General features: G+C 37.1%; 1 protein-coding gene across 5 annotated transcripts in view; it reads left to right on the forward strand.

The window, feature by feature from the left end:
* Window positions 1-16,547, forward strand: part of TENM2 (teneurin transmembrane protein 2) — a 1,355,454-nt gene that overhangs the window by 539,037 nt on the left and 799,870 nt on the right. The window lies entirely within an intron of this gene.

Here is a 16,547-nt window from a genome sequence, read left to right on the forward strand (position 1 = left end):
GCACTGGTGGCCATATTAAGGATTCAGCAGAGTTATTTGAGCTGTATATCTACAGCCTCTGGCGGAAGAGTTTGAGTGACCTATTTCTTCTTTTTTGTTTAAGAATCAGAACTCTAAGCAGTCAAATTATGACTCAGGAGCTAATAGGATGAATAGATGCAAGAAAACAGCATGCAACAATTTAATGAAAGAAAAATGTGTTATATGCTCAAGATGCAAATAAAATGCCACTTTCAGATTACAGTTTTTGCAATCTATTTATTTGCTTCATTTTCTTTAACTGCTATTTCACTCAACTACAACTTTTAGTATTCATTGGGCAAACAATACAGAAAAGCTTGGCTATTTTCAAATCTTTGTTGAGCTCCAATGCATTTTTACACTTCACTGTCTATAATGGAGTATTTAGTTATTATAGGACATTACATTTTTGCATGGCTATTTCTCTTCTTTTCACAATGTCTAAGAATATCAGCTGAGAAAAACATGCTGATTCAATGGTTGATTTTAGTGAAAAATCACCAAATCGCTATTGAGATCCAGTGTTTTACACAGTGTGGTTCTTGGGTAATATTACAGGCTTCAGGTGGGAACCCACACTAAAAATGCACATTCCTGAGTCACTTCTAAAACCAAATGCACCAAAATGTGTGCTAGTGAACCCAGATCTGGATTTTTAACAACCTGCTAGAAGAGTGTTCACATCAACTTTTTAGGTTTTGCTAGTTTCAGTATCAAAAGCACATAATTTATCAAAGAAGTCAGAAACATATTTTTAAAATCACCAATATAACTTCAACCTCCTAATATTTTATATGAACTCTATTTTATTTATTTAGTCAATTGTACTATTTTATGGGTTAAGACTTCACTTTTTTACATGTTAATAAATCAATCCAAGCAAATCTCTCCTCCTAATTTTTGAGATTTTGTTTAGACTCATAGTCAAACCCAGCTCTTACGGAGTTGGTCCCCAAATGTGTTTAATTTTCTTTTATTTCAGCTGTACTGTTTTGCTTTTCAAAGTCATCATGTCTTCTCTAGCCTCTTCCAATCAAATGTCCAGCTGTCTGATCAATGCCGAGCAGTGATCACAACCACAACCTCAGCTTTTATCCTTTCCACTCCTTGAACCAACCCTGCTAATCTGATTGCATACTGTTTTTGTGTAAGACATTTAATACTCTGATCTTCATACATTCTTCTAGACAGGGTCCATAGCTAATTCAATCTTTAAAATAACATTTGGAAGTTCATATATTATTATTATTTACTAACCAAAAGCAACGTGCTTTACTGAAATTTGGCGATATGGTAAATGACTGACAGCTGAAAATGACAGTACCACACAGTGCAAAATCTTTTACTATTATATTTTTAGAACATTGGAAACACATAATGAAAACCTATTAAGAACATAGTGTGTATGCAGTTTTGCACCTTCGTTTGTCTTACTTAACTAATCTAAGGCTTATCCTAGACAGTGCCATTGTGGAAGTTTAGTGTTGAGAAAGGAGGAGGGTAAGGAGTATTGTGGGGTTGCAGAAGGAGAAAGAGGAGAAGGAGGAGGAGGAGATAAGGATGATGATGCCTATTTGGAAGTTAAAGCAAGCATGTATTGTTTACACCAATAGGAGAACATCCTCCCTTTTTTTTTTCCCCAGTGTTTGTAAATAAACACTTTGAAAAACTCTATGATATATTATCTGAGGCACCAGGATCTTACTCTCAAAAGCCAGATATCTCTGTGGTGTGACAACCATGTCACAATAGAGTTAAGAATAGGTCGTTGCCAGTGAGGTCAATTGTATGATTTGGTTTAGTGTTTGGGTTTACTTTGCTTTTCCTTTGCAAGGTTAATTTAGGAACATCTTCACAGAACTTAATTTTTGCATGTCTAATAAGGAACAGATGCAGTTTCAGTCAAATGAAAGTGATACTTGAGCTCTTCTAATGAAAGTTGTTAAAGTGTAGAGTATTCCTATTCTCTTATTAGGGTTATATTAGGCTACTGGCATTATTCATTATTTCTAAATAAAGTGAAATGTGGACCCCCATGCATGAAGATATTTATTACTTATTGATATTTAAAGGTTGTTAAATTAATCTTATTTAAATTACTCCTACTGCCAACCACTGTTACAATAATTTATTATATAGTATTACTTGAGGGTTTTCTTTTACTTTAATATAAAACTTGCAAAAGCAATATATTGCCTGTAGATTTTTTCCTACAGTTCATTGTAACTGTGACTAATTCATCACAGCTGTTTAGACATGCAAAATCTATAATACTTCACAATGTTGATTTTCTGTTTCTGTTTTCTAACACTGGCGCTTGATTTGAAACCATATAATGAAAAATTACATGCATATCACTGGAAGAAATATTACTTTAACTACTTGGAGGTAGGAAGACCAGGAAGAGTCTTGTGATTCTAAGAGAACTGTGTACGTGAAAGTCTGATAACTTCACTAAACTTTGTTATACCTGTCCCAAGTATTGAGATTAGACCTACCTTTAGGTGCATAGTTTTGATTCAGAACTAATGTCTAATGTCATTGCATTCTCTCCTCTCTTATTGGCAAACCTTTGTTAGGTAGCTCAAAATTTCTTCCAAAACGTAATTCCTTGTGACTATTTAAAGAACTAATGATTATCTTTGTGAGTTATTATATCTCTTCCTCCTCATGCTTTCTTTCTTCCTCTACTCTGTTTTCCTAAAAGACCTTAAAAAAATAAAGAAAGAAAGAAAGAAAAATACTACACTACGTTTAGTCATCCTCATTCAAAGAGGCTGAAAAGAAAGTGTTAGTTGCTCAGTTGTGTCCAACTCTTTGTGACCCCAAGGACTGTAGCCCACCAGGCTCCTCAGTCCATGGGATTCTCCAGGCAAGAATACTAGAGTGGGTTGCCATTCCCTTCTCCAGGGAATCTTCATGACCCAGGGATCAAACGCAGGTCTCCTGCTTTGACAGGTGGATTCTTTACCAACTGAGCTACCATGAAAGCCCAAGAGGCTGGACAGAGGCAAAAATAGAAGAGGTGGCGTCTATCTTTTCCACCTCTTGACAGATCTTGTAACAGGTTCAAGAGGAAAACAAATCAAGGGTAAAAGGAGGCTTTGCATTTATTGGTGGGGATGGATTGTATCTATTCCATTAACATGGATGATTGAATGCTGCCTCAGTATCATTGTATTTGATATTCAAACTGATGCTATCATTTTCTTACTGATGACTGAAAGCTGCCTGGGTACCATTATGTTTGATATTTAAACTGATGTTATCATTTTCTTGGTTCATATGTAGAAAATAGTGATGAATTATTAGGTACATCAAATCTTTAACATGTGCAAATTAGTCGAATGCAAAAGATGTTTATAAAATCCATGGTTATTATTCTACTGTTAGTATTTTTGAGGCTTCATTCAAGAGCAGAAAAATATGTAATGGTCTTAACTGCTATTTAGTTATTCTGAGTTTAAATATATAAAGTATAGCAACCCTAGAAAAGCAAGTTATATGTATGGATTGTTTTGTCAACCAAAGTCTTGTTTTTATATAAAAACTGATGAAAATAGAAGGGGAATTGAAAAATGCAGGTAAATTTGTTCTTTAAAATTGTCAGTTTGTATGGAGTCTGTTTTGTAAAGTCTATAAGAAACAGGAGTGATACAAACTAGGTGGTCTTCCATTCAGTCTTTCAAAAGATTCTTATTTATTAAGAAATATAGTGAACTACAAAATAGGAACAAGCTTTGTCTTCATGGAGTTAAGAGCAGACATGAGTTGAAAAGCTATAGAAAATGTGTAATCATTAGTTGTGATAGGTTCTATGAGAGGAAATTAAGGAGGTCATGAGAAAATATTAAAGGGGGCATAATCTTTATGACCTTGGACAGAAGAATCTGTTTTAGGGAATTGATGTTTAAGCTCAGGCTTTAAAGATGAGTAGGAATTGACTGAGGAACCAGTGAAGAGAAAGAATTTCAGACAGGAATATCAGCATGGCAATAACACTAAGATTGTTCCCTTTGTATGTATCATATGCTCCATCAGGTGTTTTTAAACTAGCATATAATAATTCAAATGGGCTCTAGCAAAATCTTTTAGAATCCATGTAATACTGAATTGACTTTTATAGGGTAAGAACAACGAGATATGTGCGAGAAATTTCATGCAATTGGACTTATTCTTTCTACTTATTTATAAACTCCATCATGATTCTTCTAAGAACGTTCTGCTTTGAAAAACTTGGAGAGAAAGTCTTTACCTATAGCTAACTTTGTGAAAATTGGGTTTCAGTCCAGGCTGGGGGGAAAAAAAAATCAGGAACCATGTGTTGATACTTTTCAGAAAAGAAAAATAATTTGGTATCTTACTGTTACAAATATATGCTGATGTCTGAAGTTCCATTTAAAGCTATTTTCAGTAAATAAGACTCAGCAATTGAGTCAGATTTGCTGGCCTGGAGTTCACTGGGTATAATGGCACCTAAGAGTAGCTTGACTTCTGGTCCATTTCCTGATGTCCAATCCCATTATTAAGTTAAGGAAGTGTGAAAAAGAAGGGTAAATTTTAAAAACTATCAGTTTAACAGTTTTACTTTATTGAATTTTTGCTTGGTTTCTAGTTGCAGGACATGAGTGATAGTTTTTATTATTATTCATAATTGACATATGTGGGCTTCCTAGGTGGCAATAGTGATTAAAAAAAAAAAAAACCCACCTGCCAATGCAGGAGACATAAGGGACATGGGTTCAGTTCCTGGATCTGAAAGATCCCTGGAGTAGGAAATGGCAATCCACTCCAATATTCATGCCTGGAAAATTCCATGGACAGAGGAGCCTGGCAGGCTACAGTCCATAGGGCTGCAAACAGTGGGACACTGCTGAAGTGAATTAGCATGCACACATAACTGGCACATGGAATATTTGTCCTATAGCTTTTGAAGGTATTTCTAGACACTGAGTTTTTGGCTTTGAAAATTATCCGTCATCTTGAGTCTACTTTTTAAACGTGTCTAAATTAAATAAATCCAAATTAATTTGTTTGTGAATGTTCTATCTTCACTCACATAATTAGCCATCAGACTTAAACAACTTTTCCAGTGCAAAATGTCAGTTAATTATTAATACATATTATTAAAGCAAAACAAGTTGCTGGAAGCATTTTTTGAATTTGTAATTGGATTTTTGTACGTTGTTCTTAAGAACAGGAACTCAACTATCGACTTTCTTGATGGTAAACTAATTTTAATTTTGTTAAGTATGCCATGCTTTCAGATAAACATAATAGCATCTATCTCTTAAGAAATTAAAAGAAAAAGCTAATTCAGTCTTATTCTTAAACTCTATTACTCCCAAGTAAGTTTAGTTATGTAATTTTTTTTTAGAGTAAGTTTCTCATTGGCTACGGGGTCTAGTATCAACTCTTCATGTCACTTGCATTTAAAACTAAGATCTCTCATTTTTTTATAGTTTGTCAATATCAAAGGTATACTGTATGTAATAAAATATTTAAAATGCAAAGTAATCCAACAAAGATACTGAAGAAATCTATGGCAGAGTATATATCTTTTATATAAAAACTCCAATCTCTATAAAAATTAGCACATAGATTGTAGCAGTGTTCTCAATAAAACCTGTCACCACTACATACCTTCAATTCAGAATGAATGTAGGCATCCCATCCTTGGTCTGGGCCAAGTGACATCATGCAAATGGTGGTGATAGGGTCAGGAGTAATAACGGCTTCTCCTTCAACCCTGTCAAACAGTATCAGGTTGCTAGGCTCTAACTTTTGTTGCAAAGCTCAGTGAAAACTAAAAGAAAAAATAAAACAAATACCAGGTTGCTCTGGATGTGTTAGTAAAGCGATTCACCAATACATAATAATTATCCTAGGAGTGAATATGGAATCTGAAATTTTTTAAATGAAATCCATAGAGGTTCTTTCTCTGTGGATTTTATTTTTCTTTCTACTATAAAATTAGAACTTGTCACTTCACTACAGGGATCTGACAGTTAAATAATAGTTTGCAAATGATTAGTGGAATGAGAAATTACTGCCCACAGAAAGAGCTCTGTGACTCAGCAGATAAAGATATGCAACTCGTTTACCAAGGAAACCCCGCTGAACATGCAAGAAAGTGAAGGCAGAAGTAATGTTTTCTGTTGAAACGCTCATGCCAGTTTGTTAAACTTCTCTTAGTTATCAGAATAATTTTCTTGTGGGACTTAAAACCAATTAGCCCAAACATATTTCACTTTAAGCACTTCCAGCTTTGAAAGGGGGATTGGTGAACTACATTAAATGGCTCTTCACACCCCTTTTCTCTCCTCCCTCTTCCTTTCATGGAAAAGGGATCTTGATAATATCCAGCTATCTTGCTAGGACAGTTCCAAGTACAAAGAAAGGACAGCCGGGGTGGTGATTTTAATTATCCCTGTAAATTAAACTACATGCTACAGTCCTGTGATGGAAACTCTTACTTTAACTTTATTGTTCACTTATGAGTGTAAACCTCAGCTCAGTGAAATTATAAACTAGATCCTGATGGCTCTACATAATCACAGAATTTGAAGAGAAAAAAACCCCCAAAATCACAGGACAACAGAGTACCTCAGCTGTCTCTTATATGTTATCGAACCAAACATACCACAACGGGGTGTGTGTTGAAGGTACAGTTTTTCTTTTTTTTAATACTTTCCTGTGCAATAGAAGTATGCTAATGTTAGAAGCTGTTTATTACAAAGTAGAAAAACAAATTTGTAGTAGATGCTTCCTATTACCTGGTCAAGTTTAATAGACAAAGATTGGTCTTATAACCCCCCTCTCTCAAAATTATGTATATGTTAGAATATCTAGCTCAATTTTTTTCCCAAATAAATGGCGTATCTTTTAATATCTTAGGGTGTACTGCCTCTCATTGTGACAAATAAAGGTCACGTCTTCTGTCTCTATTTCTCTATCCCTGGGTATTATTCATAACTGTCAGATTGTATCAACTTCATTGACTGTAGACTAATTGTACTTAAATATATTAAAATTTGTAATTGTGGTGAGAAACAAAGCTGTATCTCCCCTCAAGTCATTGTTGAATCAGTTTGCTCACATGGGACACTATTTAGACATTGTCTTACTTTGCTTAAAGTAATTGAGGACATTCAGAATCCAAAGTTATGGGAGTAACCGTAAACGTTGTATATTCTCTTCAGATTTATTTCAAGTACAAATTTTAAGGTAGGTGGCTTTAAGTAAGTACATGAAAGTCAGTCACTCAGTTTTGTCTGACTTTCTGCCACCCGTGGACTTCAGCCCACTCGGCTGCTCTGTCCATGGTATTCTCCAGGAAAGAACACTGGAGTGAGCTGCCATTCCCTCTCCACGGTATCTTTCTGACCCAGGGATCAAACCCACATCTCCTGCATTGCAGGCAGATTCTTCACCATCTGAGCCACAGGGAAGCCCTGGTAGATGCCTTCACTTGACAATTAACGTGTTTGCTTTGGGTCAGTTATGTCTTTGAATTATGTTTCTTATCCCTATTGTGATATTTTGTTTTATAACAATTACACACTGTAGAATCTAATAATTTGAAATTTAATGGGTAATTAAAGCTATTTGATTTTTCTAGCTGAGGTCATTTCCATTAGTAATACAAGTAATAAGAGTGAAATTTTATTGAGCACTTACCATGTGCCAGGAACCATGAAAGTACCTCACAAGCATCGCCTCACATACTTTTAACAGTATTGCTATTAAATGAAGATATTCTTGTTATTTATTATCACATTTTAAGCCTAGGGATGCTGGATAACCCAGTGTAGTTTAAAAACTGCTAAGTGGCAGAGCCAGCATTGGACCCATGTCTGATTCCCAAGCCCACCTGGTTGGGATCGATAGAATGACAGAACAATGTATCACAGTTAAACCTAAAATACAAATAACGGGAAGCTGGGCTTCCCCAGTGGTCCGGTGGTTAAGACTTTGACTTCCAGTCCAGGGGTTGTGGGTTAGATCCCTGGTCAGGAAGCTAAGATCCCCTGTGCCCTGTGGCCAAAAAATCAAAACATGAAGCAAATAATACTGTAACAAATTCAATGAAGACTTTAAAAAATATAAATGAGGGTAACTAAAGAATAATATTTAATTCTCACATCTGGATGGCTTTCCACTCACAATATATTTTTCACTAAATTATTTTAAGATTTTTTTCTCAGATTTATTGAAATATAATAAATCTCAATATATAATATAATATTGTATAAATTTACACAATGTATAATTGATGTAGAATATTGTATAAATTTAAAGTGTATAGTGCTGCTGCTGCTAAGTCACTTTAGTCATGTCCAACTCTGTGTGACCCCATAAACAGCAGCCCACTAGGCTTCTCCACCCCTGGGATTCTCCAGGCAAGAATACTGGAGTGGGTTGCCATTTCCTTCTCCAATGCATGCATGCATTCAGTCGCTTCAGTGGTGTCCAGCTCTATGCGACCCTATGGACAGCAGCCCACCAGGCTCCTCTGTCCACAGGATTCTCTAGGCAAGAGTACTGGAGTGGGTTGCCATTTCCTTCTCCAAAAGTGTATAGTAATACACTTATGTACAGCAAAGTGATCACCACCATTGTATTAGCTAATACCTGTGGCATATCATCTAATTATGATTTCTTTTTTATTATGAAAATGTTTAGTATTTATTATGTAAGCAACTTTCAAATATGTAATACAGTATTGTTAATGATGATACCATGCTCTACATTAGATCCTTAGAACTTACTCATCTTGTAACTGGAAGAATGTAGTCTTTGACCAACATCTCCCTGTTTCCTTCACCCCTAGCCCCTGCTAGCCACTGTTCTATTTTCTGTTTCTATGAGTTCAGCTTTTTAAGATTCCACATATGAGTGATATCATGTAGAATTTGTCTTTAAGTCTAACTTACTTTGCTTAGCATAATACCCTCAAGGTCCACTCATGTTGTCACAAATGGCTGGTTGTCCTTCTTTCTCATAGGTGAATAATATTCCAACATGTATGTGTGTGTATACATATATACACTACATCTGTATACATTCAAAAGAAGGTCAGTATGTCATGTAAATATGTGTACAAAGCCCAGCACAACATTCAGCACAAACAGCCTCTCCATAAATATTTGTTCAATTTAATTTAATTGATATTTACTTTTTAAATGTAATGCAACTTGAAATGCATTAGTCAGTTTGGAATGTAGCTTTATGAATCCGTGAATAATTTAACTTCTAAAGTTTTCAGATTGATAGTGACTTTCTCTCATGTCTTCTAAATGCAATAGTATGCTTACTAACATCTTCTCTAAAACAGTTTGCATGTGCCCAATAATATGAATTTCCATAAAATAATGTCCATGACTAGGCTTGTGGCACCTTGTGATGCATATAGCAAATTTCTTAGTTATATCAAAGAAAGCTATTGAAACCATTTATCTTGGATTTGGGCTTGAACCATGTGCTAAAACAGACTCAGCCAAAACCCAGTTTGGAACTTGAACTCACAAGGCCAGGACTTGAACTCAGCCAAAACCCTGCTTGGGGTTTGAACCCACGTGGCCAGGACTTGAACCTAGCCAAAGCCCTGTGTGGGACTCTAACCTGTGTGGCTGGGACTTGAACCCAGCCAAAACCTCTGGTCTTTGAACTAAAATCACAGATCTGGTTTCAGGACTTAATGAAGCTTAGGATTTTGATGTCTCATTGCAGAAAGAAGTCAGTGAGAGACAAGGTGACAGATAAGACGTGGATTTATTCAGAGAGAAACACACGTCACAAACAGAGTGTGGGCCATCATAGAGGGCGAGTTTGACCTCAAATGTGGCGTGGTTAGCTTTTATGGGCTGGTAATTTTATAGGCTAATAAATGAAAGGATTACTCCATTTTGGGGAAGGGAAGGAGATTTCCAGGAGTTGGACCACCGCCCACTTTTTGGTCTTTGACAGTCAGCCTGGAAACTGCCGTGGCACCTCTGTGTGCGCCATTCAGCTTGCTGATGTGTTACTGTGAGCGTATACTGAGGATCAAGGTCCAGTTGAAGTCAGCTCTTATGCCATTTGTGCCCGTTTGATTCTAATCAGTTTATGTTGTGTCCTTGGGCTGTGTCTTTCTTTCAAAGTTTGTGCCCTGCTCCCTTCCCTCCTGTTTCACTATCACTAATTTATAGCACTTACCTTTTGTGTGCTAAGTCGCTCTCATTGTGTCTGACTCTTTGCAGTCCCATGGATTATAACCTGCCAGGCTGCTCTGGCCATGGGATTCTCCAGGCAAGAATGTTAGAGTGGGTTGCCATGCCCTTCTCCAGGGGATCTTCTCAACCCAGGGATCGAACCCAGGTCTCCTGCATTGCAGGCGGATTCTTTCCTATCTAAGCCACCTGAGCTCACCATACTCCTCTGAAAATGCCGTTCCTCCTGGAAGGACCCTTTGTATGAAAGGGGGAACAGATATAAAGGATCAGTGTTTTATGTTTAACATTATAAATATTTCTCTTTTTTTTTCTTTTTTTTTTTCATTTATTTTTATTAGTTGGAGGTTAATTACTTCACAATATTATAGTGGTTTCTGTCATACATTGACTTGAATCAGCCATGGATTTACCTGTATTCCCCATCCCGATCCCCCCTCCCACCTCCCTCTCTACCCACTCCCTCTGGGTCTTCCCAGTGCACCAGGCCCGAGCACTTGTCTCATGCATCCAACCTGAGCTGGTGATCTGTTTCACCCTAGATAATATACATGTTTCGATGCTGTTCTCCTGAAACATCCCACCCTCGCCTTCTCCCACAGAGTCCAAGTCTGTTCTGTACATCTGTGTCTCTTTTTCTGTTTTGCATATAGGGTTATCATTACCATCTTTCTAAATTCCATATATATGTGTTAGTATACTGTAATGGTCTTTCTCTTTCTGGCTTACTTCACTCTGTATAATGGGCTCCAGTTTCATCCATCTCATTAGAACTGATTCAAATGAATTCTTTTTAATGGCTGAGTAATATTCCATGGTGTATATGTACCACAGCTTCCTTATCCATTCGTCTGCAGATGGGCATCTAGGTTGCTTCCATGTCCTGGCTGTTATAAACAGTGCTGTGATGAACATTGGGTACACATGTGTTTCAGATCTAGTTTCCTCGGTGTGTATGCCCAAAAGTGGGGTTGCTGGGTCTATAAATATTTCTTAATAATTATTTTCCCAAACTGTAGTTATAGAAAAAAGTCAATATTTGTTAAAAGAGATGAAAAGAGAAGGAAAGAGAGCAAAAAAGTTTACAATTTAGTTTGTTTTGTTGTGGTGTGGTTTTTCTTTTGGACTGGGAAACTCCACCTGTGATTATACCTACATCACTTAAATTGTAATCACAAGTTTTCAATTTATTGTCACATGCATATATAACCCCCAGTCTCATTATGTTTCCAAGTACAAATATAAATTATTGCTTTTATTCATCTCTTATTTTAAGATGAAATGGATTACAAGTAAAATGCCCTATGGGACAGAATTAAAGAGAGAGAGAGAGAAATGGAGCTGGGGAGCTAGGTGAGATTCTGTTTGAACATGGAATTAACTTCTTCCTCACTGCCATCCCTTCTTTCTTCTTCATTGTGTTCTATGTCATGTATTCCATAGATATTTATTGAATGCCTTCTATGGATGAAACACTGTGATCAGAGATTAGCATGAATTCCAAGATAAATAAGAATACCTACATCCTAAACTAATACATCCTAAACTAAACTAAACACATACTCAAAGATAATGTTGACTGTTATCCAAGTTGGAGCGATAAAAGATTGTGGGAATTCAGAACAATAAGAGATTGTCTTTGATTTTGAAGAGGTCCAGAGGCTAAGAGGAAAATTCAGTTAGAAAGTAAAATGTGAGCTGGCTTGAGGAAAGAATAGAATCCAGCTACTGCCAAAGTCAGATGGAGCTCCTCAGAAGAGTGGTACAGTGGTTCTCCCTACCTTCTCCCACTCTAGAATAAAAATAGCTTCCTTCCAACCACCTTCAGGCGCTGCCCATCCTTAATTCTCTTTTCTACCAGCTCCTACAGTAGATATGGAATTTTCATGCCTTTGTCATAGAGCACTTGCCATAAAGACAATCATAAAGACTCTAGGTGAACTAGGTTAGGGTCAGAGGGGAATTTACTTTTCTTTGTTGACCCTCCGTGTCCTCCTCTATGAAGAAGAGAAATGAGCTTGAACTGGGATCACAGGTACCAGCTCCAATCCATTGGTTGTGACTGGCTGGTATGCCTGGCAGGCTGTATTATGAGCACTAGCAGGCCAAGCCTGAACAAAACAGAAGGAATTTAGTGGTCAATTAATTATGTCACCATTGGCACAGTATTAAGGAATGATGATACATTTGCCACATCTTTCCAGTCTCTTCCCTGGTGGTTCAGATGGTAAAGAATCCATCTGCAGTTCAGGAGACCTGGGATTGATCCCTGGGTTGGGAAGATCCCCTGGAGAAGGGAACAGCTACCCACTCCAGTATTCTGGCCTGGAGAATTCCATGGGCTGAATAGTCTATGGGGTCAGAAAGAGTCAGACATGACTGGGCAACTTTTCATTTCACTCACTTCACTTCCAGCCACAGATACAGTCAGTCCAACTAAGCAGACATTCACATTGAGGTGTTGCTAAATACCAATGTCTTTATTTCCAAATTTCTCCATGAAGAATAGGATTTGAGGCTGAATTTTTCAGTCTGTAGAAGCACTCTTAGGAAGTCATGATCAGCCTTTACAAGCAACACACCTGAGTTTTATTTTTTTTTATTTTTAAACTCGATTTTATTTATTTATTTGACTGTGTTAGGTTTTAGTTGCAGCACAATGGATCTTCAGCATGTGGGGTTTTTTCTTTTTATAGTTGTGGCTTTCAAACTCTTATTTGTGTAATGTTGGATCAAGTTCCCTAACCAGGGATCAAACCTGAGCCCCCAGCATTGGGAGCACAGACTCTTAGCCCCTGGACCACAAACTGAAGTTCTCACACCTGGATTTTAAAGCAAAGCTGAAATATTGAGCATTTGAGTCATGTGGTGTTCTATTTCAGAGAGAGTTTAAGCAGACAGGCAACCTCAGAACTGCCTGGGAAGTGGACTGGAAAGTTCTAGATTTGAAAGTAGTTGAATATCAGTTGGATTTGATTAAAAACTCAAAAGGTATCTTGAAAATATCAGAAGACATCTTGGTGACTAGATTACCTAGGTAATACAAGAAATGGGACATAAAAATTCACAGAAAGCACTTGAGAATGCCCATAATTGTGTGTTGAAATGGTTGGCTATATCTCATAAGAGATTTCTGATATAAATTGAGATATATGGGTTAGTTGCTAAAATAACTTGGCACAGCCCACACAGCTATTCTGGCAACTCCAAATCTTGCTTTTTAAGTTATGAATTTCATCAATATTGTTTGCAAATAGTTAATGTAAATTGAATATCCTCACACTGGGTGCTCAGGCACAAGATGGTGCTTAATAAGCTTAATTTTTATTTTATACAGTTAACAATTTCTACTCTTCCAGGGCCTCCTTGGAATCATTGGCTATAATGGGCTTATAGCATGAGCGCTATCAGCTCCCCAAAATAAGCAGAAAGTAAAAGCACCTTTTGTATCTGTTTGTTTTGCTTTTACTGATGTTTCTTTGGCAGTATATTTAGCCTCCAAACTACACCTCTTAGGTTTAGAAGAGGGCTGAGATTTATTACAAAATTATTTTAAAAACATAGTTTATCCATTGCCCTCCAGTGACACAAATGTCAGAATTACCTACGGAGCTCCAGGAAGCGCAATTCAGTTCTTCCTGTGTCTGAGCCACAACTATGGTGGCTATTTTTATGAAGTAGTTTTCTTGTGTCTTTTTCCCCCTTTTACAATTTTTAAATGGATAAGTTGTGGCGTTGTATCTTACATTGAAGCAAGGATGATAAGAGCCATCTCAGAGCACTCCTAGTTGTCAGTGCCCTTAAATTATAATTGATTAGTACACGAATAAAGGAGTGATAGAGGATTGGATTTTGAAAGAGAATAGGGCTAGGTGTAACTGGTTGAAGATATTATTTTATTGTGGTAGAGCTGAAACACAAAGGTTTCCCCAAAGTCTCATTTTTCATAGACATGAGATAAAATCTGTAACTCTCATTCCGCTGGGGTTGAAGCCATTTGTTGGCTTTAATTTAATTGGCTAGAAAGCAAGGAATAATGGTTTACTTTGAGCTCTCTTTTATCTTCCTTAGTAACATGTCAGTTACATGACCCATGGACGCTGTGAGTATGCCCACATTTCTTTTGGGCACTAAAATAGGTTTTACTTGGAGATGTTCTGGGGCAATAAAATATAGACTATCATTTTATTAATAGAGTAAAACTCAGTGAAAGGAAAGTAAACAACAAATATAGGCTGAAACGAGTGGTGAGTGAAGTCTGCTTTCTAGAAGTGACAATGCTCAGAGATAGAGAAGTGCCTTCTGAGCCTGTTTGGTAGGAAATACTGTTAACGGTGTAGATTCTCTGTGAAACCTTATTATACCTGTGCTGCTAAATGTGTGCTTTGGCAGGTTCTGCTCTATCTTTGATATCACATCATTCTCAAAATCCACCAGCACAGCCACTTAGGACTGGAAGAACTAAACAGTCATTTTTCATCTGCCCTAATGAACTACATTTATTCTTAACCGGAGGGTAGTCAGTCATGTTCTGTGATTCCTCCAGATCCATTCAGCTTTCCTGTTTCTCAAAATATCTCACCCTAGACATGCAGGAGCCACTTCTATGAGAGCCGAAGCAGTTTAGCCTTCACTGATATGCTATTGTTAGCTCAGCTCTTGAGTTGGCCGACAGTCATCATCCTGCTGACTAAGGCTCTGCTCTCCTGAGTCTCACTGTGGTCAAATCAATGCCTTCATTCTCTGGGAAGGAAGAACGATGAGGCATCTCAGCATTGTCTGCTGTTTAGTCAACAGTTGTCTTAGCTGCTTCTTTAAGCATCTGGATTACCTGTTCTTTAGGCTGCAGTGGCACCTCTTTTGGATTATGTCACTAGGAAGCTTACAGACTGACACCTTCCTGCTCTTTTCAACTCAATGGCCCCATGACCTTGCATAGGACATTTCAGCTTACTGAATCTCAGTATTCCCATGTATTCATTCCAAAAGTTATCATTCACTGGACATCCAAGTTTACTAGATATTATTCAAAGTACTGAAGATACAAGTACAGCATCCTTACGCTATGCTCAAGGAAGCAACCATCTTGTAGAGAAGATGGGAAAGTGAATAGTCAGTTAGGATCACAGCCCCATCAACTGTCTAGAGGAATTGTTAGGCAAATGAGATGATAAACAGGTCAGGGCTTTTTTTCCCCCAATTTTATTGAGACATAATTGATACATGTCACTCTGTAAGTTCAGAGTGTACAGCATTATGGTTTGATTTACATATATTATGAAATATTACCACAATAGGTTTGGTTATAATCTATCATCTCATACAGATAAAACCAAAAGAAAAGAAAAAGGGGCCTCCCTGGTGGTCCAGTGGTTAAGAGTCCGTGCTTCCAATGCAGGGGGCACTGGTTCAATCCCTGGTCAGGGAACCAAGATCCCATGTGCCATGCAGTTCAGCCCAAAAATGAAATTAAAAAGAAAAGAAAATTCCCACATAAGGAGAGATTTAGCATCTACTTAACATCTACTCTCTCAACAACTTTCTGATACATCCTACAGCAGTGTCACCTTTGGGTTGTGCTTCTCAAGCCCTCTACTCCCATGTGAATTTCAAGAAGTGGCTATGGCAGTAACTCTGCCCAGGAGTCATGTTCCTATCAGAGAAACACATAACAATGCCTTAAGGGTTTGAAATTTGGTTAGAAATACCAGGGTTCCTATTAAAATATATATATAATGGCAATAGTCCTTAAATAGGAATTGGCAAGTAATTGTTGGAAAATAAATGCTAGAGATATCCAGAGGAATGAGAGATCCCATTGGAAGTTTGGAGAAGGCTTCTTAGAGGAAGTACAAGACCTGAATGACTGACAGGTAGAACTTATACAAATAACAAGCCAGGGAGAGTACAGTCCCTCCAGAAGGGACAAGATGTGTAGAACTGGGAATGGAAACAATTCTTGTGAGATGGTAAGGAAGACTGTCTGATCCAGTAAGTCCTTGAAGGTAATTATAGAAAGTAAGAGTTATAAAGTCATTTTAGTTCTTGTTCACAGGGTACATTGTTCCTTTTTAATCTGATAGATAACAGGTCATTGGCAAAGTGCGTTTAAATCATGAAACATAAAACAACAGTCATATTCATTCCAAACTGCATGAACATAAACAGAGTTGGCAAAGTTATAATTTTTTGACCATCTACAAGATGTAGACAAGTAAAGTATATGTGTAAGTCTCTTAATGCAAATAATGGGAAAGTATCATCATTTATGTTACAGCCAGTCTTATAGGTTAAGTACAGGATTGCTTTATTCAA

This window comes from Odocoileus virginianus, chromosome 3, assembly GCF_023699985.2.
Source record: "Odocoileus virginianus isolate 20LAN1187 ecotype Illinois chromosome 3, Ovbor_1.2, whole genome shotgun sequence".
Lineage (NCBI taxonomy): Eukaryota > Metazoa > Chordata > Mammalia > Artiodactyla > Cervidae > Odocoileus > Odocoileus virginianus.